The following is an 18,129-nucleotide window of genomic DNA, read 5'->3' as shown; positions in this document are numbered from 1 at the left end:
GTAATGGCAAAGAGGGACTAAAATTAAATTGCAATTCATCTGATCACTCTTCATGACATTCTGGAGTATATGCAAATTGACATCATAAAAACTGAGGCAGCAGACTTTGTGAAAAATAATATTTGTGTCATTCTCAAAACTTTTGGCCATGACTGTACAGGATGTCCTCCATGTGAGCAGTAACGCCATGCCAAGGCTTCAACCATTGTTAATGACCATTCACTACCTTTCATGTCTCCTTTCACAGACAGTCATACACTACTCTCTCTATACTCCCACACACACCACCGCACATCCCCCGCACACCTCTCCCCACACACCTCAGCACATCTACCCTCACACCTCTCCCATCACACCTCCACATAATCTCCACCTTGCAGAAATTGGCCCACATTCATCTCTGTACAGTCTCCCCCATGCTCATCTCTGCACAGTCTGCCCCACACTCACCTCTGCACAGTCTTCCCAGTGCACGCCTCCGCACAGTCTCCACCGTGCACGACCCAGCACAGTCTCCTCCTGGCATATCTCTGCACAGTCTCCCCCTGCCATACCTCCACACAGTCTCCCCTGACATACCTCCACACAGTCTCCATCCACGCACACCAGCGCAAACTCTGCCCCACACACACCTCCGCACACACTCAGCCCCACGCTCACTTCCGCACACTCTGCCCCACACTCACCTCTGCACATTCTGCCCTATGCTCACTGTCAGGGATAAGCTCATCTAGCTACTCCCTGATTTAATATCTTATCATATATTCACACAGTCAGAAAATATATCACCTCTCTTTTGTGAGGAAAACTTTGCAAACTCGTGACTTGGAAATGTTTATTGTAAGAGAACACACTGGATTCCAGCACAAATCTCACACTCAACTCTTTCCCTAAGGCTACAGATTTACTGAATCACCCCAAACAGCGCTCACACAACCACACCCATTTCGGTTTTGCCAATACCTATTGAATACGGGCAATAGGACCCCAATATCCTGTCCTACACTGGTACGCAATGAGCACTCCTTGTTACACACAGTTAGCAAGGCACCAGCAATCAAAGGATTAATCCTTAACCACTCACGGCTCTATGATACAAATATACATGCAGGCACACAATAGGCTTGGTATACAAATGTATTCACAATTCACACCTCAGCAATGAAAGGTTTTAGCATGGTCAAACAATCTTATCTCTTCTACACAGGCAACAGATTCGTTTAGAGCAATAAGGACAGAACTATTAAATTGTTAGATTTAATATACAAAAGGTACAATGCTTACAGATAATAAAAATAATCAATTAGATAAAGATTTGACATGCAAATAAAAAATTCCAAACAGTTATAAAAACAAATGGGATGAAAGTGCAGAGCATCACGTACGTATAATAATCTGTATGCCTGGGGGTAGGAAGAAAAGATGGACAGTCCTTCAATTAGATAACTCCCCAAGACTATTTGCTCCTTCCCAACACAGGTTTTTTTAAGCAAAATGAAATGGGACGGTCCTCACAGGGACAGTGTTAATGCTAATAGGGGGGCAGGGATGTCCTCTGGATGTCAGTATAGTTTACTCACAAATATTCCTAAAGTTTTGACATTTGGGTAATTCTTCACAGATATATTCCAGAGGCATAACTCCCCCTTCAATAAACCGGTCATAATCTCACGCACATTTAAATACCAAACATGATGGAATTATGACAATGTGACGTACATTTTCCAAATGTATGTGATTATAGCTGTTCCCAGATACCGCCAGTACCTGTCCTTCACAACCCTAGTGTGATTTCTGCTCCTCAGTATGGACTGCCACCCCTAGTTCCCAAAATATGAACTATGAAGACATTTTCCTTTGAAGCTCATATTTCTATATACCTGTATAGGCCTTCAAATGCTGCCTTTGACTGCAAGGATGTCCAGCTGTGCCCAGCCCCAAAGTCTATTCAGGTGTCCAAAAACTAACTTGTGTCAGGATATAGCTCACAGCAAGGGCCATTTGAAGCTGCTACAGGTGACACTTCTATCTTCTAAATACACACACAACAGAATTTCTGACTTAACATTTTACACTTTAGTAGCTCAACTTATCAATGGATTCAATTGATATACCATATTTACACTGCAGTTATGATTTAGGCCTTAGTCCCCACAATTATGTGATGGGTTAACCCTTATAAATAACTGTAAGTTCTCTATGTTCATGACACTCACCTCCACACACTCTGCCCCAAGCTCACCTCTTGACATTCTTCCCCACCCATGCCTCCACATAGTCTTCCCCACCCATGTCTCTGCAGTCTTACCCACGCCTCTGCAGTCTTTCCTCCGCACTCCTCCGCAATATCTCTCTCACGCACTCCTTCACACAGTCTTTGGGTACCTGTGAACCATACTGATGTTCCAGCCACACTTACAGGCTTTAACCATTCTTACTGACAATTCACACACCTTTCTCACACCTATCATGTCTCCATTCATTGACAGTCATACACCTGCACACGATCTACCCCACGCACACCTCCGCACAGGTTCTCCTCCACACAGTCTCCCCACACACACCTCCGCTCTCTCCCCCATGCTCACCTCAGCATGGCCTCTCCCACGCACACTTCTGCATACTCACCCCATGCACGCCTCTGCACAGTCTCCCCGACACATCCTCCCCACATACCTACCTACCGACCTACTTTCCTACTGCTTTCAGTCAGAATGATGTTTGGTGACCAGTAACATTTCTTATATAGGCAAGTAATTACTATTATGTATCATTTGTGATAAAATAGGTGTGGCTGGTGGGTGTGACAAACCTCTTGGGTAATAGCTATGATATGGCTGTTTGATATCGGTGTACTGTTTGATGTGGGTGTGGCTGTTTGCCAGCTGTCCCTAATTTCCAGGGACAGTCTCAAATTTTAAAGTTCTTTCTTGTCCCATCAAAATGTCCCCATTTTTCAATATTGATCAAGTGTATATTATAATTCCAATTATTTTACATATTGAATCCTATTCTTGCTATCTTTTTTCCCTTGGCCGTGTAAATGCATTTTAATCACAATACTCTTCAGTAAATATAAAAAGATTTACATTATAACCATGCTCAGTTTTCCTAATATTATGGTGTTCATATATTAAGGTGACCTGATAAGACCAGAGGTGGCGTGGTCAGTTTTTGGAAGGGTTGTAAATTATGGATATAGATTACAAAAGCTTTTTTTTTTGTAAATGAATAGAAGTACTACACGTGTCAAAGGTGCAGCTACGAATATACAGAACATGGCTAAACAGAACATTTCCCGTCTCCTGCCAAATACACTGCTTCCTGCAGACATCTCTTTCCCAATCTCTTGTCATTGTCATGGAAGCATGACTTATAGGTCCTTTTAAGTGTTTAAGGGAGCATCAAGGGACATGACAAAAAGCAGTTCCTGCATCTGGAATACTGTATACGATTCTGGAGGCTATATCATCAAAAAGACAAAAAAATTTACAAACTATTCAGTGAAGGGATTCTAAAAGGATGCATGCGCTATATAACAAATAGTATAAGTAGAGACTACATGCTAAATGTTGTACTGCTTAGAGGATATAAGGGAGTAATAGAAACATAAAGATATTAAAGATATTATTAGTTCAGGATGGCCGTATTCCTTACAATAAGAAAATTTCTAGAATAAGGAGAACACGTTTGGAGGGAAAAAGTCTGAAAGTGATGGATTCATGGAGTAATCTTTCATCATTTGTGGGTAAGGCTTCATACCCCACTCCCCCAGTCGGTACCACGCTATTTGTGTGTCCCCCTTTCCTTTAGGATGTAATCTAATATTCTATCGCCCTTTGTACCTCTTGGCCTGCTTCCCTAGCCCTGTTTTCTTAAGCTTAGGCCTACTTTCCGATGATTACTACCATCACTATCACTCACTGCCCCTCATATAAATTGATCTACATTACCATGTTACCAATATTTTTATTCATTTAGTATGTCTTCTCTCTGTATTTTGTTCTTCATCATGTATCATGTTATGCGTTATGGATCACTGATATCTGTATATGTCATGTACGGCGCTGCAGACCCTTTGTGGCGCCTTATAAATAAAAGATAATAATAAAAATGGTGTGTGTGTGTGTGTATGGGCACAGTATGTTAATATAGTGTGTGTATGTGTGTGGGAACAGTATGGTTAATATAGTGTGTGTGTGTGTGTGTGTGTGTGTGTGTGTGTGTGGGCACAGTATATTAATACAGTGTGTGTGTGGGCACAGTATGTTAATATAGCGTGTGTGTGTGTGTGGGCACAGTATGTTAATATAGCGTGTGTGTGTGTGGGTACAGTATGTTAATATAGCGTGTGTGTGTGGGCACGGTATGTTAATATAGAGAGTGTGTTTGTGGGCACAGTATATTAATATAGAGTGTGTGTGTGGTAGGCTATTTAGTGGTGGAGTACAGGTGGGGGCTAATTATTTAATGGGTACCATTTTATTTGTGGTGTGATGGTGGGGCAATTTAATTTATTGGTGGGGCTATTTAATTTAATAGTGGGGCCTATTACTTTAAGGTAAGGTGACGGGACCTTTACTTTAATGCTGGGGTGGTTTGGGGCTGTTAATTGAATATGAGGCTGTTTTTGGGGAGGAGGGCTATTTATTATATGTGAATATGAATTATTTAATGCCGGGATAATTTTGGGAAATGGTTATATTTATTAAACGTAAATGCTATTTAATTTTTTGCTGGGGCTGTTTGGAGAGAGGGAAATAGTGTAGGTTTATATATTAAATGTGAATATTATTAATTTAATGTTGGGACTGGTTGGAGGGAAATAGATCTATTTAGCAAATGTGAATATTGTTATTTTAATGCGGGGGGATGGAGGGAGGCCTAATTATTTAACGAGATTGCTACTGATTTAACATCGGGGCTAGTTGGAGATTCCTAAATCTCATGTACCGATTTTGTTTCCAAATAGGGCATCCAACATTGCAAGATCAAGACAAGCAGCAACTGATCTAAAGATACCAGCAGCCACAAGTGGTGAAAGCAACAAGAACAGGTAGGAGTTAGAGCAGGACAGTCTGCCAACTGTCCTGAATCTGGAAGGACAGTCCCGAATTTGGGTGACTGTCTCACTTAGACAGGATTTGGTCCAACTGCAAGGACAGTTTGGAGGTATGTCCAGCTTCACACTGTGCTGCTCGTGAAGGCAGAGCTGCTTGCGCCTTACAGTAGTGCACACAGTATTACCTGTGAATTGTGTAAAATTTGTCTAAAATGATAACCGTGTTACATCATAAGACCCCCCCCCCCCTTTCTAAAGTTTCCCAATCCAGCTCTAGGCCAAGGTGTCAGCTTGATACCTAGTGCTCTGCTCCACCTCCCAGTAACATCCCTTATATTATTTGTTTTAGGTTAACACTAAAATAAATAATAACCCTATTAGCATATAGGGCTAAGCAAATACATACAGTTTTTAAAGCAAACAGGCTTTTTGCATTTTTATAAATCCCATTATAATTAGACAGGTATGTGGTAAAAAAATATAAAAAAAAGTGCTGTAGGAAGAAGGAACATATAAAATAAAATGCAACATAAAGTGAGGTTAGTTTTTTGTTGTATTATTTATTTTATTATTTAAGATTTACCATTTATAATAATAAAGTATCGCTGGATTAAGAAACACTAAAATAGCCTATTTTTATATTGATAAACATATATTGTACCGAAAACCAGCCTTTAAGTATGGGCTACTTATGTGCCAGTGTTGTGTGCTTGCCCCCCAGGCTAAAGTCTGCCAGCCAGCCCCTGTAAAACATGCATTTAATGTACTCTTAAGAAGGTCTCACAGTGTGGGGGCTGCAAATACAATCTGATGCTGATGACGGTCACCCGCACTAGCTAGTTGATTCTGATTGGATGATTGCGGATTCACCTCTCAAGGTGATAATGCTTCATTCATTGTCGTGTCTACCAATTACCTTTACAGTGGCATTATTACTTCTTTCTTTCTGCTACCAATTCCTCTCTCTACGCAGCCAAGCATCTGACTTGCCTTTCTTATTGCTTTATTACATTGCTTACCTGCTTTTGAGTCACCTGAAATAGTGACTCCTAGATACCTTTCCTCCTCAGTAGTTTCCATTATAATGCCGTTAATACTATATTTAGCCTTTGGGTTTTTGAGACCCAAGTGCATGATTTTGCATTATTTGCCATTAAACTGTAGTTTCCACTCTCTTGACCATTTCTCTAGTCTACCTAGATCATCAATGATTTGTCCTAACCCTCCTGGTGTGTCTACCCTGTCGCATATCTTTGTGTAATTTGCAAAAAGGCATACTTTCCCTTCAATACCATTTAAATGGACAGCATGATATATATGCTAGTAAAAAGCTCACTACTTTGCATGTTCTTCCTCTACATCTTTACGCTACTTCCCCACTGTACAACATATATCATTCATTTTTCAGCATATCTTATAATAATGATAGAAAAACTATTATACACACTTGATGTATTCCACTCTATAAATTAGAGCTACTGTATATATAATTAAATTAAGAATGCATAATCCCAAATCCAATATTTCATTTAATGGTAAAATAATAACAAAATAAAATATTAAGCCTATGTCAAAGCTCCAATTATCAACAATGATGGATAAACTCTGTATTTGGGAGAAGATTTAATTAGTGTACAACTATATTACTGCCACATATATTTTGCCTTTTTCATGTCCATGGATGCAGCACACAAAGAAGTTGCAATGCAGAAAAAATGTATATGTTCCAAGCAAAATAAAAATGTTATACACATTGAAATGAAAGTTTGTTACAATTAATAAAGTAGGTAGTGTTGTTTCCATCTGCTTTTTTTTTATTAAACATAGATTAGATGAATTTCATCTAATGAAGTTAATTAATTCTTATTAAGCAATGTGATTAATGTGAGATATTAGCGATTTGCAATGACATTACAAATACTTAATGAAAACAGTGAAGGTCAAAAAAGTGTTTATTGCGGCAGCAAATTTGCAATGCACATATGAGGTGAGTTTGGTGCATGTGTATAAGATGTAGCCCTCACATAAACATATGCTACTGGTGCAAAGCTGGACGTATCTTGTATTGTGCATGAAAGTGTTTTTTTTTACATGTAAATTATGACGCATATCTATCCAACTGGGCATCAGGCTCATTGTGTAAACAATTGTATTCAGACCTGATGATTATGGCAAGCTATAGAACAAACACAGTTGGTTTCTGTTTGTCCAATTTCCTATGCAATTGTGGAAACCTTAATGTACCTTCATTGCTTCAAACGTTGTGATGTCCTCAGTTGCTTCAAGAGCACAGGAAATCCTTTGCTTCTGGATTAGTGTTTTCACTTAGCCCTTCATATTTTGATAGAATTATTTAAATGGGCCACAGAAATGAATGGGCCATTGACATAAATGGGAAAACATACAATAAATCACTGATGTAATCACTTGTGTTAATCTCTATGGCTATGTGCAAGATGTGATCTATTAGTGGTAAATTCTTTTTTTCAAGTGAGTTGACACTGAATAGTATCAAACAGCATCCAAAAAAATACATGACAAACGAATTTGGATGCAAGTTTAAACAAAAATAGATATGGAGCCATAGAATAGAATGTTTTGTTTTTTTTAAAAAACTTTTTAAAAATTTGCTTTCAAAGTAACAAAACATATGACTATCACTGCATTGGTGTATGGCTTAAAACATAGCAAAAGTTTACAAATATATCATGAGTTGGAATGAAGATTAAACTTATAAATGATTGATCAGTAATGCCGCTGAGCACTTTCAAGGGCCCCCTGAATGCCCGAGGCCCCTGGGCTATAGCCCAGTTAGACCTCAGGTTAATCCGGCCTTAGTCAAAGGTGAAAATGCAGATACAGCTGTGAGGGTAACCATGTTAGCTTAAGCAGGAAGGAATGATGTCCAGGTATAACAGATGAAGCTCACTGGATTACCAGGTATAAATGGTGAAGTTCAAATTCAGATTAACAGGTTTAGTCAGGAGGCACAAGGCACAGGCTAGCCAGGAGGCATGAGGCACTGAGTGATCCATTGCAATCAGGCAGAAGAAGGAATAGGCAAGCCAGGGGTCAGAAGATCCACAGTATACCAGGGAGTAAGCAAGAGCAAGGTCAAGTGTAGCCAGGTTCTGGGTGACAAGAAACTGTGCAGGATGATGGAACAAAGCAGGAGTCAAAAGTCAGGGAGACATCGGTAGTTTCACAGAGATACCAGCAGCAGTAAAGACAAACAAATTGGCACTGGCCTGTTGGAAAAGGCAGTTTTAAAAAGGCCAGCTACAGGTGATCACGATCCTGATTATATGGTGAGGGCCTAACTCCTTGCAGGCAAGGAGAAACTGTCCTGGTATAACAGCAGCACCTCTGGTATAACAGAGGTACTACAGGCTTAATTCAAAATAATGTCAGAGTATGGACTACTTTGTAAGATATGCTTTCCATGTTTTATTTGATTTTGCTGAAAGAGTATAAATATTTCAACTTGCACTTTCCATTCTGGATGGTATAGAGTAGTATGAGAATTTTGAATAAGGTATTGTGTTCTGAAGTATGAAAACAATTTGCTTTTAAGCTCCCTAATCAAGCCATGCTGCATATTAGTAGAAAGTCAAATTTGAAAACGTCATTAAATAATTTGTCTGCAAAAGTTGTTGCTGATTTGTTTGTAGTGGCATAATCATAAGAAAACGTGTGAAATTGTCCATCACAACTAAGATATACTCCTAATCTCCTTTACATGTCTCCAGATGAAGAAAGTCATTTGAAGCACTTAAAATGGTAAGTTTTGGCCATATTAATATATGGTGTTCGCACTGGCTTATTTGGACATTTACCTTTCAAACAAATACTCTGGCAAGCTATATAGTATTCATGTTGCATATGTGGCTAACAACATGAATTGATGGCTAGTTAAAGAGGCACTTCACTTTCAGTGTATTCTTCTCTCCAAGTAGATTTGTATATTTTCATTGTCCTTAGATACAACAGATCTGCTCTGTTGATACAGATGCACATTAGCTTATTTTTGTTGTTTCCAAGGGTAATGAGTATAAACTAATGTGCCTGGACAACATAATTATCTGAAGATTAAATACCAAAATCATTTGCTCTATCAGGTGTACTTTATTTTTTCTTTCTCACAAACTGGCAAGTCCTTTATCCAAGATGTTTGCTACCACACACTTTGATTTCTACTTTTTAAAGTACGCTGTCAATCAACATAGTAATGTTGACTATGTTGTGCTGTTCAGCTGTGCAGTTAAATTATGTCAGGCTGTACCTTCTCTGTTTTTGTACAATTCAGAGAGTGAGGAATAAAGGGTCAAATTTATCAATGAGCAGCGAGAGGGCTGGTTTTAAATCACCGCTTATTGTGGCAATAGAAACTCACCTACTGCTGCAATCTATGCATACAATGTAAATGGAGCAGCTGCCTTGGCAGTACTGGCCTGGAGTGGTAACAGTTAACTTATCATGTCGTCCAGATAGTCTCAGGAGATATGCGGCTAGCCGGTTCACACATATGCAGTGGACTGAAAGGGCAGACGTGATTTTGAACAAAAAAAAAAAAAACCAATGAATCTCATGATGCATGCAACTCTGCACCAGTAGCATTTGTGTCGGGTTTACACCAGGCAAACATGAGATACACTTACATCCAATTTTTTAAACTTTTGTTTTGATAGTGAAATACATATTTGCTATCAGGTTGGTATAAAATAAAAAAAACCTCTCAAATACCGCAGCTATAACTTTTCTTCTTCTGTACGAATACAAAATAAATTTTAAAAAATTGCTAAACTAGGTTCACAAAATCATATAATATATGCACAATCAGTGAAGGAGAACCTATAAGCTTCAGAGATGAATCCGCAATCAGACAATTGGTATTAGCTGTCTGTTAAGGGAAATGTATATGTGATCCTCAACTACTAGAAGTGCTTCTCGAGGTGTTCACCTGTAGCAGCCCCCTTTCCAAAGACCTTGATTTATTTGACAGTACTCAGTTGCCCCAGGAGTTAAGCTTGGTTAGCAGTAGTTGTTGATAAACAGTTGCCCGATGGAGTGGACAGAACACGGTAAGAGGTAGTGAGCAACCAGATGGTATAGTGCTGCAAACTGAGAAGCAGACAGGCAGGGGTTAATGTAAATAACAGAGAGGCCAAGTGTCAGGAGTGGAGATGATAGCAGAATCCTATAAACAAGCCAGGGGTCGGGAGTAGAGTAGACAGAAGAATCTTTTAAACAATCCTGGTCAAACACTGATAACAGAACAGGTCAGAATACAAAACACAATAGGTCAAGCAGGAATCACCAGCACTGGTATGAAGCCAAGAAGAGGTTTCTTAAGGTAGCAACACCAATCAGAACTGCAGGGTGATTAGCTGCTTGCATGTGATAGTAATTCTACAACTGATGCTGCCAGACTGAGAGCTGAAGAGAGGTTGATTGATATTTACCTAGCAACCTGCTGAATCATTGAGGCGCAGGCTGCATGAGCTAAAAGGATGCTGGAGTGGTTGTAAAGCAACAGTCTGAAGTGCAAAGGCAGCTTTATGGATCTTAGAATAACTACTGCCATGCAAGGAGAATGCTAGCAACTGATTGGACATGCGGTGGAGACTACTGCATAACAAACATATGAGGGAACCTACTGTAAGCAGGTGCCAGGAGGCAAAGTTGGTTACACAATCTGACAGGTAGCAGCAATCAAAGGTTCCTGGCAACAATAGAGCACAATCCATGATCACTTGACAGGGAAAGGACATAGGAGTATATTTACTAAACTTTCTATAAAGGAAAAGTGGAGTTGTTGCCCATAGCACACAATCAGATTCTACCTAACATTTTCTAGATTGTACTAGATAAATTAAAGCTAGAATCTGATTGATTGCTATTGGCAACACCTCCACTTTTCCTTTTTAGAATGTTTACTAAATCACTACCACATAGTATCACTTGGGTATGCAGAGGTGATAACATAGCATGTCAAGATAGTTCACTAGACCCAGCTGTCAGACAGTACCCCGCTGCTGCCTGACAAAGAGTAGACATCGGCCACTGTTGCTAGACAAGTGATGCGGCTTGATCACCATGTTTCTTAACACTAGCTAGTTATGGCGATCATCAGTGTGCATTTGCACCTGTCCTCATGTACCTCCAATTGATACAGCCACTGACAGGCATCTGTTAACATTTACATGAACATACCCTTTTGGTTTGCTGCCTCCTTCTCCTGCTCCCTCCAGTCGCATGTAGGCACAAGTGTCAGAAGTGAACAAATCTGCACATGCGCATGACTTGTCTTGAGGGTTTGCGCAGTACAAATTTGCATGTTTTATGCTGCACAAATGGGTTTACATCCAGCTCTGCATTAAAACCACTGTGTCAAAGTGTCTCATGAGGTAATTGCCGGTCAGATTACTGAGGTACAGTCTGCCGTTGTATAATGAAGCCCACACTGTATGTGTGACACCAACAGCTGTGGGGCTACACTAAAATGTAACTGCTGGTTGACTACACAAATATGGCAGCACTGGGCTTGCATCTATGCCTACATCTCCCAGCATCTTAGACTGGTGGGAGGAGAGGAGAAGATTGGAGGGGAGTGGAGGAACATCAAGGAGCCTGCCAGCGCCAATTCCAGGAGAGGAGGAAATAAGTAGTTGGCAGGGCATATTGAAGAGGCAGCAGACATTTTGGAGGAATGTAGAACAGGATCAGGTGAGTCTTGTTGAGAGAGAAAGACCTGTGGAGAATATTACAGCCAGTTCAAGTACACCTAGAGTGGAATGCTGGAGAGACGTATAGAGGCAGAGTTTGTTCAGAGATGCTGATAATGTCCAGTGTGAAGTACATGCTGTCATTTAAAGTTTGTCCCTGGCCATAGAGGGAGTGTGGGTGAATTGTGATTGAATAGAGAGGATGAAAAGCAAGAGGTGGTCTGGTCCCTGCTGATTGTTGATAAGCTCTGCCCAGTGTCCTTCCTCCACGGTGACAGATAGGTGTACTCACAGTTTAAATAAAAATGCATATATTATATAGAGAATGAGACAAATGTTTAATTTCCCACTGTTTCTGAATTGTGCAACTACAGAATTTCCTATCTGCACTAGTTAAGGACACAGACAATTTTCTTCAGCTGTTAATCCCTTTATGAAGGATTGTTGAAGTTAAACACTGCAGAGATATACACTTTAGACAATCAAATAACACAAGTTATTCACAAAGTGCACCAATGGTACCCAACGCTTATAACTGTAAATGAATTATTACATTAGATAGACAAAGTGAAAGGAGTGGTACAAGAGAAATGTGCTGCTGTGATTATTTACTCTGGTTTATTACATATGCAGAAGAGTTTCATATGCCAGCATTTAGTGACTGAGCTGTGACGGCCACCCAGTCCCTTAGGTTGTTCTAGTGAGCTATTCTATTCATCCTTCATGGTTGTGCTGTATCAACCTACTTATTCAAGTCTATCCTTATATTGTCTATTCTATTCTATTTATACATTGCTCTTTGTCAAATCTTGTTCGAGCAAGGGCAGTGATTCGTGATAGGCAATCAGGTCTAAGTTGGGCAATGCGTGTTGACAGTCAGAGTAATATATATATATATATATATATATATATATATATATATATATATATATGTGTATGTATACATATCGTTGTTTTATAGCCATGACTGGGCATTGTATTGGAGACTAAATTGTATATTGCAGTTTGTACGCTACACGTAATGCACACTCACAACTGTCCCAAGCTCCACTTTGAACCACATTTGTCCTCTTGTTTCAGCTGTGCCATCTTCCACTTAGATCTCTGTGTTTATTTTGTCTATTTTGTATGTCACTGATCTATGTATGTACTTTTCTCCCTACTGTACGGCACTGTGGAGCACTGTGGCGCCTTTAAAATCTACGATAATAATAATAAAAATAATAATACAACTGTTCAAACTATGCCACCTGCTAGATTCCCATACATTTTTCTAATCAACTCTTCCCTTTACTAAACCTACCAAGGTAATGTGTTGTGTCATCCTTGAGTTTGAGAGATTTGTGTGAATTCAAGGTGTCTCCCGGTAAGACGAGCTACCTACATCCCCACGGCGTGCTGCATAGAAGCCATTGGTGGAGGCCAGTGTGCTATCAAGGGTGAAAGTGAGTAATATGAACACAGCATATCTGGAGTGGAGTGAGTGGGTACTACATATGAGTCAGTGCCCAAAGATGATAAGCATCAAGTGTTGGAGCCTCTGCTAAGTACTACAAGGACACTATGAACCATAAGGAATGTGAGACCAGAAATGTTTTACTTTAATGCAGAATTAAAGAATTTTCTCATTATTATCTACAGATAATTTTATTAATAATGGTGTAATTGTGTTTTTTTTTTAAAATTCCATTTAACAAAACCCGTTTCAACATTGGTAATAAACTTTATATTTCTCTTCTAAATGTGCCATTGCAACTAAACACAGGTGCCTGGATGATTCAATTAATGTTGACATTATTCAAAGTCATATCTATGGATTGGTAGCTAAATGGACTGTTTCTATTTTCGCTTATGTTAGGTCTTATAATTCTAAGCTTTTAAAGGCTCACTAGCTCTATTATTCATTTGTATTTGATTAAAATTTGAGGCGGTGAGTGTAAGCTAATAATCCTGCTGAAGAATTTTACAAAGCATCTATAAAAGTGTTCTCTTACTCTGGAATGGCATTGGGGGCTATTTACCAACATTGCTGCAAACCATAGCAACCAATCAGAAATCAGCATTTAGCTTCTTGCGCAAGTAAGACAATAAAATTAAATATCTGATTGGTTGCTATGTTTTAAGTGCAGATTGTTAATATATAGCTCGCTGTTTTTTTCTGTCCCATAATGCTCTTATTTTTCCCCAAAGCCCTACTATGAATATTATTCGTTTATTTCAAAGTGAAGCCTAATTAAAGGTGATGGGGCCTGAAATCATTAGCTCTGATGTTATTAGGGTATGGTCTGCTCACAGCAAAAACACCCTAAGTTTGCTCGTATCCTGAACAGAGTTAATATAAAATTATTTTTAGCATAGGCATCAACCTGTAAAAGGCATAATTTAGCAAATTTTTAGAGCTAAAAGAGAACTTTCAATAAATCAAAAGTATAAAAATAAATTCTATCATTACTATGATATATACGTAATTGCAGGGCATTGAATGCAAGACAACAATGGGTAATTAAGGGAGATGCAGACCAACAAGAAAGTCTAATTAAAATTTAAACTCTAATAGAAGTTATTTTTAGTAAAAGGCTGCATTCAAAGACTATACATTATATGACCTCTATACAGGGCTGGTTTAAGAAAAAGGCCACGAATTCCACAGTTTACAGTGACTGAATTTGTGAATGTGGTAAATAACCATAAACTTGTAATCACAAGATATAACTGTAAGGTGTTAGCTATCTAGCTTGTTGCCAGGATCCTACTATTTGCTCTTAAAGGGACACTGTCATCAAAATTGGGTTTTATTTCTATAGCATTGAGGCAAGCATATGTGTGAATTATTTTATGTGGATTAAGTATTATTCAACAATTTTAGCTGTAATTGTTATATCATTTGAGCTACAGATTTTCTTTGAACTGCAACTTTTCTCCCTTAGGGGTGTATTTATCAAGGCCAATCAGAAATTAGCATTAATAAAGGTTCTTCATCGCACCGTTAAAAATGTAGTTGCATCGAAATTTATCAAAAGAATACTGCTGTGACAACTCCAGTGAAAACCCCCCTCCACCGCGATACAATTCTTTGCTGTCATCTCTTTTGCAGACAACATAACGCTAATGCTAAGTTTTCTCCACTTTTCATTTTCTTATTCCATGTATTCCACATGTAAGGCAAAAAGTTTGCACTTAAATTCCCTTTATTTCTGCTTTATAAGTCACTGTATTGGTAACGTTATATAGTGCAATCCCTGCATAAATCCTTGGTGAGTGACTCACTCTGCTCTGTTTGGGTGTTTTGCATGTAACTGTGCCAATCCCCTTTTGCTATGCTTGTTTAACGTTTTCCATTGTTTTGTAACCATACTCCCAATCTCAAAGCCAACTAACACTTGCACATATAGATTGACAGGCAGATGATTGACTGTATAAATTGCTGCAGGACAGTCTGGGAGATGCAGCAAGTTCTTTTTGGCTGTGCACAGTGTCGGACTAGGGCATGATAGGCCTACCGGGGAAGTGCAATGGCGATAGTATGTGTGCTGCCGCTTTTGGGGTTGTGCCACTGGGTGAAGGGTCCTGGCCAGCCGTCAGAGGAGGTGTGGTCAACCACCAGAGATGTGTGGTCAGCCACTGGAGGAGCGTAATGAAAGAAGAATCACTGACTGGTCACCTCAATGGCACAGTGTCAGAAGGAAAAAGGGGCAGATGTAGACTTTTCTGTTGGGGGGGTATATACACATGTATATTATACACATAGAGAGTCGCCCATATATATATACATAGGAACAAATAAATGAAGGCATTTCCTCAATGCTAAACAAGAGAGAGCGCGCACAGGTAGCTCACTATAACATTAACACAACTATACTAATAAAAAGCAACTGAAGATCTAAAGATAGTCCAGGCCTTAGTAGTACAGATTTCAGAAGAAGGCTGATCCAGGGCTAAATAGCTAGTGAAATGTAACCATCAATATTCCACCACTATCAGTTTGGATTACATCTATAAAGGCTATCCACCACAATTTGGAGAGCGGTATAAGCACCAACTATCGGGAACAACTCCAGATGGCAACAAATCTTTTCTGGATTAGGTACTGTCTGTACACCATTTATTCTGATTCCTTGATTACTGATAGTGAAACATTTACACATTAAAACAACACTGGGGGGTAAATGTATCAGTTTCCGGTGGGTTTCAAAAGTGCTGATGTTGCCTATAGCAACCAATCAGATTCTAGATATCATTTATTTAGTACAGTCTAAAAAATGACAGTTAAAATCTGATTGGCTGCTATAGGCAACATCTACACTTTTCAAACCCGCAGGAAACTCTCAGCTTGATACATTTACCCTTGGGTGTTCTTAGTGAACAAATAACTCAGGAGCTGATTGATAAGAAATAAGTGGTACACTGGCATGAGGGGGTCAAGAAAAGGTAATTATACAGAGCTAGAGCTAATCACAACAGTCACTATATGTCTTGTTAGAGGTTTTATTACTATAATCCTATAACTGTGTACATAAATAAAATATAAGCATGTTAATTACCTGGACAGTGCAGCAATCTCCTGATGACTCTGATCACTTGCTACCAGCGATGGGAAAGCTGGAGTAACCACCCCGGAAAATGCAAAAAGGAGGAGTTAACATAACTGATGAAGCGAGGAGAGGAGCAGTTGGAGGAGTGTTTTAGCGCTAGGTAGGTCAGTGTTATGTATTACTGTAGCCTCCAACTAATGACTGTAGTTCATAGAATAATGCACATGCGCCATTCAGTAAGGAGGTAGTACAGACAATGACACCTGCGAATAATATCTCTGTATACACCCGCTGAGTCAGATCTGTTCTGTACTAGCAAACTCCCAACAAGCCCATTTTCCCTACCACAAGCACACCGAAATAACTCTTCCATCAGGGTTGCCCCATGCTTTGCCTTTCCACTTGACAGCAAACTTAGCACCTGGCATATAATAAATAGCTCTGCCCACAGCCAACATCATCGTAGTAACTGACACTGCCAGCTGATAAATGAGAATGTCCTTTTCTTGTTGACAGGCTGCAGAAGAACTCCTGATCTGGATAAAATTGGTCAAGGAGGTCAGGAATACCAAAATATTTGCAGTCCGAAGAGCTATTATTATTTAACATTAGTGTGCAGGATTCAGCACTGGTACAAAAAAAGGTAGGTAGTCTCCAAAAAGACAGGTATTTTTTTAAATAGTGCTCCCGTCGAAAGAACGGTTTAAATAGTCGGCTCCGGAAAGGGGCATGCAAGTGTAGGCTGAGTACAGTATGGGTGCGTTCTCATAAATACAGACCTGGACTCAGACAGACACATGGAGCCATATCTCTTGCAAGTACTCAATCCTTGGTGCAAAATAGGCACTGATGATGATGATGACTATCTGAAGCATTAGCTACACCCATCTCATTGGTTGCCTTCTGATTAGCTGATTGTGGATTACCTTCTTCAGTTGATTGGGCTTAACTTATTTGCATTGTGACTATATGATTTGTGTCTGTTTACATTTCTTGCTTTTAAGCCTTACAACCATTGTACAAAGAAGCAGAAGATTCCCATTGCTCTCAGATGTGTTAGGGCGACAGCTGTTGGGTTGTTTCTCTTTAAACACTATTTGACTGCTTAAGTCCAAACAGTGCATTTAATAAGTAACACTGCAAGCACAAATTATAAGAAAAATACATTTTCTTAAAAAGAAATAACTACAATAACTACAATGGGGACATCATTATGTTTTTTTTGTACTGGAATAGCCACATTACTAACACATTTTAAGATAAAGAATAAAGGTTTGGGTTTTGTTTTTGTTTTTTTTGGGGGGGGGGGGGTTACAGTGCTGGATGCATTTTGATTTTTTTGTTGTGTTAGAAAAACCTGTTTTGAAATAATTGTATTCTTTCACCTATATTACATTATCTTTTAGTGACTTACTGATGGGACATTACGTTGTTAATTAATTGTAAATGCACCACACAAAGTACACAATCCTTGGCCCATGAAAAGCAGCATTGCTAATGTAGTAGTACCCTACATTGTGTATGGAAACATTATATACATAACTGACAATGATGCATCAACTGTGAGCTAGTATCATTGAGAAATATGGCATATTACGTGCACCTTGCTCTTAACCTTTATACAGCCGTATCTTGTGCTTCTTCATATGCAGAGTTGGATGCAAATATGTTTAGTAAATATGTTTAATATATATGCCTGACATCAATCAGGCTTACATGTGACCAGTGCAGACCCAAATACATGTTGAGATGCTTACGATCCAGTATGCACAAGTAGTTGCATCTTTTCTTGGGAGCATTTCATGTCTGT

The sequence above is a fragment of the Mixophyes fleayi genome, chromosome 2 (assembly GCF_038048845.1).
Source record: "Mixophyes fleayi isolate aMixFle1 chromosome 2, aMixFle1.hap1, whole genome shotgun sequence".
Lineage (NCBI taxonomy): Eukaryota > Metazoa > Chordata > Amphibia > Anura > Limnodynastidae > Mixophyes > Mixophyes fleayi.
This window is presented reverse-complemented; position numbering follows the sequence as displayed.